The following is a 12,116-nucleotide window of genomic DNA, read 5'->3' as shown; positions in this document are numbered from 1 at the left end:
CACATCCAAAAAATGTCCAGCAGGTGCAGGGACCAATAAGCGCTACAATAAGGAAAAAAGGAAGGTCCACACACTGAAGCTCTGTTTAGCTCTCTTGTTTGGACGTGTAGATAGATGAAAACATAACATGTGACATAGTGACATATTTATTATGAACGAAAGATGATCTGACTTACATGATACTGTCAATGTGGTGCGGTGACTCCACTCAGTGGAAGAATATAGGTCACTTCTCTGTGTGGCCTTACATGAGTAGTCTCCACTGTCAGACTCAAAAACTCTGACAATCTGATACACAGCTTGTTTCAGAGGTTTGTTTGAGGTGCTTGTTCTCCATTCATACTCCCAGTCAGTGTCTCCTCCTCCCTGGATCTCACATGTGAGAGTGATGCTCTCTCCACTGTATATCTGAGGCCAGTTGGGCTGCAGGGTCACAACTGCCTTTGCAACTGTTTATACCAAAAATCCACAATTAGGATACAAATAGAAATATAAAATCAACAGAACAAATTTTGTAATCATGAACGCATGTTGTTTTATTCCAAAACAAACTCACCTAGTTTGGTTATAGTGATTGGATCACTGGCATGTGTGAAGTAAACCGGGTCATCTCCTCTCCCTCCTCTGCACCTGTAGACTCCTCCCTCTGAGACTGAGATAGCTGTGGTTAGAATGGCTGCACCATCCTGCATGATCAGTGTGGGAGAGCCTGTGGTTTGTCTGTACCAGTAGTACTTCCAGCCAGAAGAGCCCTCCACAGAGCAGGTCAGCGTCACACTGCCCCCTACTGGTATGACTCTTGTGTCAGCACTCAGTGTGGCCTTTGGTTTAACTGCTGTTTGGTTTAGAAGGAAAACATTTGACAAGTAAAGACTTGATGACAAACACAGCATGTGTGTATCTATATATGTATATATATGTGTCACCACTTTGACTACACCAGACATGGCAACCAAGTTTTTCACTCAAGTCGCATGAAGTACAAAATGACTTCAGACTCGACTCAAAATCTTAGAATTTTAAAACTACACTGTCCAAATAAATAATTCATTACATAAAGTAAGTTAAATATTTTCTTAATGTGAACATTTTCAAAATCTTATTTGTGTGACAAACATTTGGGTGGGGTGGTCCTGAAATCTTCCTTTCACTTAAAGGGCTCTGGTATTCATTCTGTGTAGTCATTTTAAAGCCCAGTTCACACCAATGATTCCCAATGCAACAAAACTGTCCTAGAACACATTTGCAGCCGTCTGAACAGACCATCTCATCTCAACTCCAAGATAGCAGAGCTGCAGAGGATTGCAAACAGCTGCAAGTTTCAACTTGTTGGGTTGTGAATCGTTGGTCTGCAGCGCCAGACTCCTCGGACGGAAGGGAGAGGAGGTTGGTTACCGGGACTATATACAATGTGACAAACTTAGTCATAATAAATTGTGCAGCAACATACAGTAATATGCATGTAAAAATGTTCAGATAGGAAGAGGAAGCCATACAGAACAATGGAGTAGAGATTAATCTTGAGTGAATGAATAAATAAAGAGAATAGAGAAAAATCTGACCTTGAGCATGTCCTTGGTAGAGGAGTGTACTCATCACTAAAATAAAGATTAAAACCTCATCAGACACTATCAAACTGTCAAAATAACAACCAACAAAGTTCAAACAGCTCCATCAATAAATAGAAACATATTGATTATTACAGCCACAAGACTGTGCTCTATTCAAACTGTCAGTGACAAAGACATGAGACAAACCACTGATGCTGTGTTCTGTTCACCACAACATTGTCATTATTCTGCAGCATTGGAAGACAGAAAGTCAGTATGTTGTACTCACAGAATAACAGGAGCCCAGCACAGAGCCAGGTGCACCCCATCCTCACATCCAGCTCAGCTCCACTCTGTCTCTCTGCTTCTGACTGTTCCACTTCCTACAGAGTGAGCTTATAACCTCTGTGCAGGAAGAGACAGACAGAGAGCTGCCGTGAGAAAGAATTCACACCTTGCCAGTGTGAGTTCTAACTTAGTTTAGACCATCGCTGTTTCCTTCCTCTTTATTGGAAGAGCTCACAAAATGTTTAGTTTGACCGAGACATATTTTTAATATGTATGATTACAGGCGCAGAAAATACATGTAATTGTTGCATAAGATACGTATACGTCATGAGTCATGACATCAGATCCTTGCATCAGTGTTTTAAATAAAGTGACATCAGAGGGTGACATGGTGAGGATTGGGGTTAAGCAGTGACATTGTGTAAATCTTTCTGTTTAAAGTTAACTCATGTTGAGCACATATAGTATAATACTATACGTTGATTTACTGTATAACATGGATTGGGAACTTGGGACAAAGAAAAAGAGGTGTGTGTGTGTGTGTGTGTGTGTGTGTGTGTGTGTGTGTGTGTGTGTGTGTGTGTGTGTGTGTGTGTGTGTGTGTGTGTGTGTGTGTGTGTGTGTGTGTGTGTGTGTGTGTGTGTGTGTGTGTGTGTGCCCGTGCATGCTATCAATCAGTCAATCAGGTCAGTGGTGTGTAGACACACCACAGAAGAAGAAAGTTAGCCGTGTCATAAGCAGACTGATGTCCAACACATGATGGAGGATCGGCCAGGAGAGCAATAAGATGCAGGCAGGCCGAGGAGGAGAGAGTGCTCACCACTTCCCCTCAAAGCTCTCCACTTGAAGATCACCACTCAAACAGTGTCAGATTTTTTATTTTTTCATAACTATTTCCTTTTCAAACAAATTGATTAACCTCCCTTTGATTAACAGTATCTGTTAAAAATAAAAGATGGGGCTTCTTACCCTATTGTTTAAGAGCAGGCTTCACAGATAATCACACATATTCACATAAGGACCTAGGCTGCACTGACCTGGTACTGTATATTGGAGTATTTACTCAACAGCTTTTTACACATGGATGTAGATACACATGACAAGTATCTACATGCTGATGACATGGGCCTGTAGGATTTTCATTAAGTCCTGCTTGTTGAACATGTCTGATCTGCTGGGTTTACTAACATTATAAGCCATCTGATGGCTCATAGCTGCTGCTGCTGCCATGGATTTACATCATAGTACTGTCTACGGAATAACCTGCAGTGTATCACAGTGTCAGCATCATACCAGAATTACATCTGGTATAAAGTGGATTATGAGACAAAGGGCCCCTCAACACAGATACAGATACACCTCCTTACATTTACATTTGTTGAACTTTATACTTTATATTATTTATTTTATTATTGTGTGTGTGTGCATGTGGGGTGGATGTTTGTGAATCAGTGTGAAACCAATGAGCAATAGATAGTATTGGATCAGCGTCATCACGGTCGCTGCGGCCATGTGGTTGACATAGCGTTCTCAATTAGTGACAGCTTACTGTATGTGAGAGCAGCGCTTATAGGAAGCTAGCCGCCGTTAGCGTTACCTCTATCGTTCCTGTTGTGTTTGGATGGTGACCTGAGTTATACATGGCTGTAGTAGTGACAGCAATAAAGTCCCTGTGGTTGTTTCTATGCTTTCTCTACCTAGTGGATGTGAGGATAGTTAGGAGAGACAGGTGAAACTTTCTGACAGCTCCTCACACCAAAGTCTGTTCACCTCATTGTTTCTTTTGTTTATTACAGACATTAACGGCAGCATACAAACAACAACCCTGGGGTTTTTATTGCTGTCATCACCATCGCTATTTTGTAATAGAACAGAAAGACAATAAGGCTGTTACTAGCTGTTACTAGTTACTAGTTGTTACTAGTTACTAGTTGTTACTAGCTGTCAGCTGCAGCTGCTGTGCGTGCAGGACGGCATGACCGCGGTGACCGTGATGCTGCTGATGCAATAGCATCTATACAGAGAAACAAAGTGTTAAACAGGATGAGGTTTCATTTGCGTATTGACGCATTATGACACCTCTCAGAGAAACACAGGCGTGTGATAAAGGAAGTGACCTGCTGTGGTTTCATACCAACATGCAACAAGTCAAGACAACCTTACATAATATATGTTATAGGATGAATGATATACATGACTAAGCCCTTTGACTATAGGGCTCTAAGTTAGTGACAACATCATGTAGTTCAGGCTATCAGGCTCTGTCTCAGGGCCTCCTGAGCTTTGGGGCCTCTGGACCTGTGCCCAGCTGACCTGTTCAGTTCTCCATCCATGGCTCTGATTAGAATGATGCTGAGATACAGTTTCAGTGAACCATTACTTGACTGATCAATAGTACAAGGAGGACTATATAGAACAGATGACTCTAAACATTACCGGAATGACAAAAATGATCACATCGTTATAAAAACACGACTGACAGCTTGCTGAATAAATTCAATGTTTATTGTTGCATAAATTGGTAAAAGACCAAGCTTTAAAAGATACAATATCAACTCCAGGACAGAGATGGGCAGTATTTTAAATACATGTATTTAAAATACGTATTTCAACTACATTTGTGTATTTTGTAATTTGTATTTGGCTGGACCGAGAAAAATAAGATGTAATTTGTATCAAGATACTTTCAGACCTTGTATTTTGTGTATTTTAAATACATACAATACTTTTTTCTTTAATTTTATGTAATTTTATTCTCAAATTGACACATTCTTACCATTGACACAGGTTTAAACTGTGGAGGAAAGAAATGTGACATGTCACTTCTACTCTACCTCTGATTGGCTTACCCTCAGAACAAACTCAACAACAAATCAGAGGCAGAGTAGGGTGAGTCTTGAGTCAGACTTCACATCACTTCTTCGTCTAGTATGAAGCCTTGTGTTGGTGGAAATTCCCCCAGAGATAAATTACTAATATAAATTGATGATTAGATATTGCATGCACTGGCCTATCTGCAAATGAAACAGTTTACTGCATATTCAAACCAGTGTATCATATTGTATGTATCAAGACACAACTAATTATCTTCTTAATTAAAATAGGCAAAGTGGGTGGCAGTGTGTGGGGCGGCAGTGTGGGTCACGATTGTGATGTCATCAGTGATGTCACTTGATCAATTGTGATGTCATCAGTGATGTCACTCGAGCCACTGATTGCACAACTGTGATGTTACTCAGGCAGTTGTGATGTCATCAGTGATGTCACTCGAGCAACTCTGTAGTATGAGCCGATGGCGCACATTTGCACATTTGGAGCCCGCGATTTCCATAACTGCAGCCATGGCGCATCATCTCCAGGGATACTGTTATGATGTCAGATATCTAGGGCTAACATGGTCAAAGTTCCAAAGCTTGAGGTTAACATGTAGAAATGCTGCCTGTAAGTCAAAAGCCCTCGCAGAAGGTGATTAACAGCTGAAGTGAGGGAGAAATTAGCTGTGCTGAAAAACAGCTAAAACTGAAATGAAAGAACTGTAATGTATTGTACTGTAATGCGATGTCACCTAAATAACCATTGCGATGGTTCCACAGTGAAACATTGCGATGGACGTTGGCATCGTGGTTGACGGGGGGTGGGGTTAATTAATGATTTATGAAGTCCATGTGGTGCCGTTTGGCTGCGCCACTGCAATGTACGTTCACGTTTACAACAGGACAGCTGAGCTCTACATGTCATGAGAGACCAGCGGGATAGGCTACTACTACAGCACAGAGCCAGGCAATTCAAACAGTAGGCTATCACTACGAGCAATATTGAAAGGCGCAAAACAATCAAACGTTAACGTTACAGATTGTGACCAACAACGTGTGTGTGTTTAATTTAAATAGGTGGCGGAAAAGGGGCAGAATTACTGGTGGCTAATGTTAGATTTGTGTGGGCTCAGTTTTGAACCTAACATTGGGTTACGTTAAGGAGAGATAGAAACACAGCAGCAGGCAGCCTGTACACAGTATGTAATGGAGAGAGTTCCTGGAAACAGGCGAGTTGAATTCACATTTGAAGACTTGTAACATTACTCACATTGGGTTGCAAACAGGAAAGAACGTGAAGTTTCTTCTTTCTTAACATTTTCACAACACAACCGACTTCTGCTTATCTTCTCTTCCTCTCCGCTTTACCACTTCTCTGAACTGGGGATAAGGTACGCTTTGCCGCTTGTTTAATGCCGCCTGTGCGTCCCCCGTGTGTCGCGGTTGAGTGGAGATAGCCTTTTTTATTATTAAATCTGCCAAATTTTTAATTCGAACAGATAATCACGATGGTCCGATGTAGAAGTGTCAGAGGTCGATGGGGGTCGGCCCATTGACGATGGTCGATGCCATCGTACATGGTGCCAACCCTAGTACACAAAGGAGAATACTGTCAGAGGACTAAGAGATGATTTACCATCTAAGGAAACCAGAAAATTTCACATTTGATGAGCTGGAATCAGACAATTAGGACATTTTCCTTACAGAAATGGCCCAAAATGATGAACAGATGATCAAAATAGGCAATTAATGTAATATTTGGCAATGAATTGATGGATTTACTAATTGTTGCAGCTCTTTATCAGTTTTTATAAAATGTATTTTTATGTATTTTCAAAATACAAAATACGTATTTGTATCTCAAATACATTTTTCAGACGAGTATTTTGTATTTGTATTGTGATACATTTTTTGAGCAAGTATTTGTAATTTGTATCAAAATACTTTATGATGTATTTTCGCCCATCTCTGCTCCAGGATAAATATATAACTTATCAATCTATACAGCTTTAAAAGAATGGGGGGCGGTATATCATTAACATCAATTCATTACATATGAAAAACAAATCTGAACATCACACCTATACTCTAAATAAGATACTGACTTAAAGCTGCACTAATATTGTTTTATGTACAAAATAATACACCCTGCAAGGGGCTGCAAGAGAAAAGAGAGCCCCACCCCATCTAATGGAGATCCAGTAGATCTTTTTTTTATCTTTTTTTTTTAAATCTTTTTCCTCTCTGGTCCCTTTGGTATAAAATGATCACAGGTCACAAGTCAACATTTGAAATAGTTACCTCTCTCTGATTGATTGACTTTGACAGTTTGACACACAAAAGGGAAAGTCAGCGGTGAATTCTCCGTGGAATAACAACGTAACGACGACACCTGGTGTCTAATTCAGGCTACTGCCTTACAAAAGCTGTCTATTCAAAAGCAGCGTCTGACACATTAGGATTTGTCCCTCAAAAAGACATCGTGTACAACAAACTGCTGCCGTACGCGGATAGGTTAGACAGCGAATCCAATGATTTACTGAGTAAAATAAAGGGGAACTTGAGCCGAGCAGTCCAGCTCAGAGAGATATGGCCCGGGGTGCTGTTCTGGACAAGGAAACTTTCCACGTACATGCGGCTGTATGGACGGAAGTTCAGCAAAGAGGACCACGTGCTGTTCATCAAGTTGCTCTATGAGCTAGTGAGTCCCTAAACTGGAGATCAGCATGATGCAGGGCCTTGCACGCCTGCTTATCAACCTCCTAAAGAAAAGATAACTACTCTCACGGGAGGACCTGGAGCTGCCTTGGAGGCCGCTGTACGAGCTGCAGGACAGGATCCTGTACTCCAAGACCGAGCATCTTGGCCTTAACTGGTTTCCAAACTCTGTGGAAAGTGTGTTGAAAACGCTTGTGAAGAGCTGTAGACCATATTTCCCAGAGTCAGCTACTCAGGAGATGCTGGAGGAGTGGCGGCCACTACTCTGCCCCTTTGATGTCACGATGCAAAGAGCGATCAGCTACTTTGAGCTCTATCTGCCCACCACCCTGCCCCCCGAGCGGCACCACAAGGGCTTCAAGTTGTGGTTTGATGAGCTGATCAGCCTGTGGGTGTCCGTACAGAACCTCCCAGGCTGGGAAGTGCATCTGGTCAACCTCTTTGCTCGCTTGGCCAATGACAACATTGGCTACATTGACTGGGACCCTTATATCCCCAAGATTTTCACCAGAATCCTGAGGAGTCTGAATCTCCCAGTGGGGACCAGTTCCATGTTGGTCCCACGATATGTCACCAATGCCTACGACATCAGCCATGTGGTGCTCTGGGTCTCATCCCTCTTGGGAGGACCCAGCAAGCAAGCCCAAGCACAGCTCAGTGGCCTTTTTAACAGCATTACATCCTTCTTCCACCCGTCCAACAATGGCCGCTGGTTGATGAAGCTGATGAAGCTGCTCCAGCGCCTGCCGGCCAGCGTGGTGCGCCGCCTCCACAGGGAGCGCTACAGGAAGCCCTCCTGGCTCACGCCCGTCCCCCACAGTCACCAGCTCACCGAGCAAGACATCACGGACTTTGTGGAGAGCATGATGCAGCCCGTGCTGCTGGCCATGTTCAGCAAGACGGGCAGTCTGGACGCAGCCCAGGCCCTGCAGAACCTGGCTCTGATGAGGCCCGAGCTGGTCATTCCCCCCGTGCTGGAGAAGACATACCCTGCTATGGAGACTCTGACGGAGCCCCACCAGCTGACAGCCACTCTGAGCTGCATGATCGGTGTGGCCCGGAGCCTGGTGTCGGGAGGACAGCGCTTCCCTGAGGGCCCCACACACATGCTGCCCCTGCTCATGAGGGCCCTGCCCGGGGTCGACCCCAACGACTTCAGCAAGTGCATGATAACATTCCAGTTTATTGCTACATTTGTGACTCTTGTGCCTTTGGTGGACTGTTCGTCTGCCCTACATGAAAGAACCGACTTGACGGAGGTGGAGAGAGAGATGTGCTCAGCTTCAGCAGAGTTTGAAGACTTTGCCCTTCAGTTCATGGACAGGTGCTTTGCACTGATAGACAGCAGCACTCTGGAGCAAACTCGAGAGGAGACGGAGACAGAGAAAATGACTCACTTGGAGAGTCTGGTGGAGCTAGGCCTGTCCTCCACCTTCAGCACCATCCTCACACAGTGCTCCTTGGACATCTTCAAGGTGGCTCTGGACAAGGTTTTTAACTTTGCCACCACCAACATCTTTGAGACACGTGTCTCTGGGAGAATGGTAGCTGACATGTGCAGAGCTGCCTCCAAGTGTCACCCTGCGGAGTCACTCAAGCTTTTTGTGCCACACTGCTGCAACGCCATAAACCAAATTGCCGTCAATGAAGAAGTGCTGTAGGAGGAGGAGCTTGACAAGGAGTTATTGTGGAATCTCCAGCTACTGTCCGAGGTGACTCGGGTGGATGGTGACAAGACCCTGCCCTATCGCTCTGAGCTGCTCCAGATCTTGCAGCTCACCCTCCGCCTAAAGTGCAAGCAGGGCTACACTCTGGCCTGCAACCTGCTGCACCACATCCTTCGCTCCTCCGCCCTCATCTACCCCACAGAGTACTGTAGTATACCAGGAGGCTTCCATCAGCCCATCACTGACTACCTGCCCATCAAGGACTGGGGTCGACCTGGGGACCTGTGGAACCTGGATATCCGGTGGCATGTGCCCGGTGTGGAGGAGACCTCCTTTGCTTTCTATGTTCTGGACCTGATCCTCCAGCCAGAGCTCCAGCGCCTCAAGAGATTCGCACAGGGGCAACAAGACATGAGCAGAGATGATGTCCTACAGAGCCTGGCCATTGTTCAGCACTGCCTCCTAGGGGCTGGGAGTCTCATGCCTCGCCTGAAAGGAGAGCCCATCCCTGAACTAGTCCACAGCATGGTGAATCTAGATGAGACCCACCTCTATACAGGAATGCAGTATGATGCGTCCAGAGAGAACTACAGAGACGCCATCTGTAGTGTCATGAGACAGCTGCTGCATTACATTCTGGAGCACTCTGAGGATGACACCAAGTCTCTCTTCTCTATTATTGATTGATTGATTGAAGTGTTTATTTCGAATATGAAAGCAAAATAATAAAATAATAGCCATTTCAGAAACAAAGAAAAATAGAATATATACATATTCGAAAAGGAGTGGGAAGAAGTAAAACTTATTAACTCCCACCCCTTCTCCATAAATAATAAATAATAACAAGCTTCCTGGTCTAACCCTGTCTATACACTACTGTGTAATTTTTACTAGTAATTCTGTTTCAGATTTTATAATAATATGAAAATATATATATAAGCATAATATATCTTTGAGTAACGTTGGTGCCTGTGCAAATCCAACTTAGCTGAGTTTACCACTGTTGTTGTTGTTGGGCAGTTACGTCACAAAGTAGTGGAGCACTACTTTATTAGTCTCAATACGAGGGATCAGCCGAGCAGCATTTTGGTAAACAAACCGCGTCACTGGGTGGCAACGGCAATGGAACCCTACGGAGCCCAAGTGGCGCGAGGCTTGTGTGTCTGACTGTAGCCGGCTAACTCTTTTTACATTTTAAAAACTGCGACAGTTCACACAACTTTAACACGAGACGCATATATTATACATCAAACTCTTGAGCTAATTCTGCTCTCACTCAGAATGTCAAAATATAAGCGATATTAACGTTTGTTTGGCACAACTCATACTATTAACTGCCGCGGGTTCCGCATTTCTGGGTGGCAAGTCACGTCACGCTGATTCGTCCTATACTCTGTCCATATCTTGTATAATATTTAAACTTGTGCATATTTATTGTGTTGTTATTGTATTTTTCTTTGTATTGGTTTATATATCTTTTTTGATCTTTATTTATCTCGAACAGTCAAAGACAAAGAAAACGTAGCAGTTACATTATGATATAGTTCGAGAAGGGGCAGAAAGAAGCCATAGCTTATCTTGTTCGGCCCCCTCTTTACATTATCCAACTTAAAAATATGAACAATCCCAGCAGTTTACAGTTCAGATAAAATCAAAGCGTATAAGGAATTCACATGAAAAATTTGCATTGTAAATATAACAGTAAATGAGATTAAATTTAAGCGAATGAAAGTTCAATTAAAAATTTGTTGCTTGGTAACAGATAAAACAAATACAAACACCATTAAATTACAAATTACAAAACACTGTCAATTTCCACATATTTACCAATGAGTGATTTTTTATAGAAGCGTTTGAAATGTTTGATGTTCTTGCACAATTTAATTTCTTCATCCAGGTCATTCCAAAGCGACACCCCCCAAACTGATACACACATTTTTTTTAGAGTAGTATGGAAAAAAGGTTGCTTAAAATTATGTTGTTGTCTTAAGTAGTAGTTCCCATCTCTCTCACTAAATAGCCTTTGAATGTGTCCTGGTAACATGTGTTTATTAGCTTTAAAAACAAATTGGGCAGTTTTAAACTTAACTAAATCCATAAATTTCAAAATAAACGAATGTATGAACAACTTATTGGTATGGTCACGATACCCGGAATGGTTAATTATCCTTACTGCTCTTTTTTGTAAAGTGCAAATCTTATATAAGGTGCTTTTATAGGTATTACCCCATACTTCAACACAGTAACACAGGTATGGATCAACAAGTGCCCAATACAAAGTGTGCAGTGCCTTCTGATTCACAAAGTATCTAATTTTGCCCATTATCCCAATACTTCTGGCCACTTTGGTACACAAGTATTTAATGTGAGGTTTCCAGCAGAGTCTGTGGTCAATTAAAACACCCAGGAATTTGATTTCATAAACTCTTTCAATCTCTACATGGTCGATTTCTACGTGAATATTAGAATTTACATTTCGATTGCCAAATATCATAAATTTGGTTTTACTCAAATTTAAGGATAATTTATTAGAGTCAAACCAACCCTTTAACTTTAGCAATTCAACTTTGACCATATCAATAAGCTGTTGTAAATTCTCCCCTGAACATAAAATATTTGTGTCATCCACAAAGACAATTAATTTAAAAAAATTGGAAACTTTAAAAATGTCATCTTGTTTATATATCTTATGTAACGTGTGCGCCTTCTACACCAAGACGGGAGCGTACCTATGTTCCCCGGGTTCTATGTTCCCCGCTCCTGCTAAAAAGGGTCCTATGTTCCCCGCTCCCGAAAAAGGGTCCTATGTTCCCCGCTCGTATGCGTAAAGTCGGTGAGTAGCGCACCGCCGGACGCCTCCACTTCACCCCCAGCACCCAACACCCACTGCCCAGAGACGGCGCACCTTTTTCAGCATGACTCCATACTACAGTGCACTGCCTCGGGTCTCTGGCTCTCTCTGGCTCATCTTGAAAATATGGGGTTCGGCTTGCAAAAGTTTCTGCGATGCGCTATGGCGCAGTAGGCTATGCCTCATGTTTTCCTGGCACAATGCCACGATAAGAAAGTTTTTTGTAGCA

At 42.8% G+C, this 12,116-nt stretch overlaps 1 pseudogene across 1 annotated transcript; it reads left to right on the top strand.

Moving 5' to 3' along the window:
- The first annotated feature begins 6,914 nt into the window (after positions 1-6,914).
- LOC310779717 (proteasome activator complex subunit 4B pseudogene) lies at positions 6,915-9,723 on the top strand (annotated as a pseudogene). Its single transcript has 2 exons — positions 6,915-6,924; positions 7,060-9,723. The product of its transcript is annotated as a proteasome activator complex subunit 4B pseudogene (transcript).
- The last annotated feature ends 2,393 nt before the right edge of the window (positions 9,724-12,116 follow it).

Source organism: Poromitra crassiceps (genome assembly GCF_964638095.1).
Source record: "Poromitra crassiceps genome assembly, chromosome: 7".
In the NCBI taxonomy this organism is placed as follows: Eukaryota; Metazoa; Chordata; class Actinopteri; order Beryciformes; family Melamphaidae; genus Poromitra; species Poromitra crassiceps.
The sequence above is the reverse complement of the archived record's forward strand: the minus strand, read 5'-3'. Positions and strand labels throughout refer to the sequence as shown.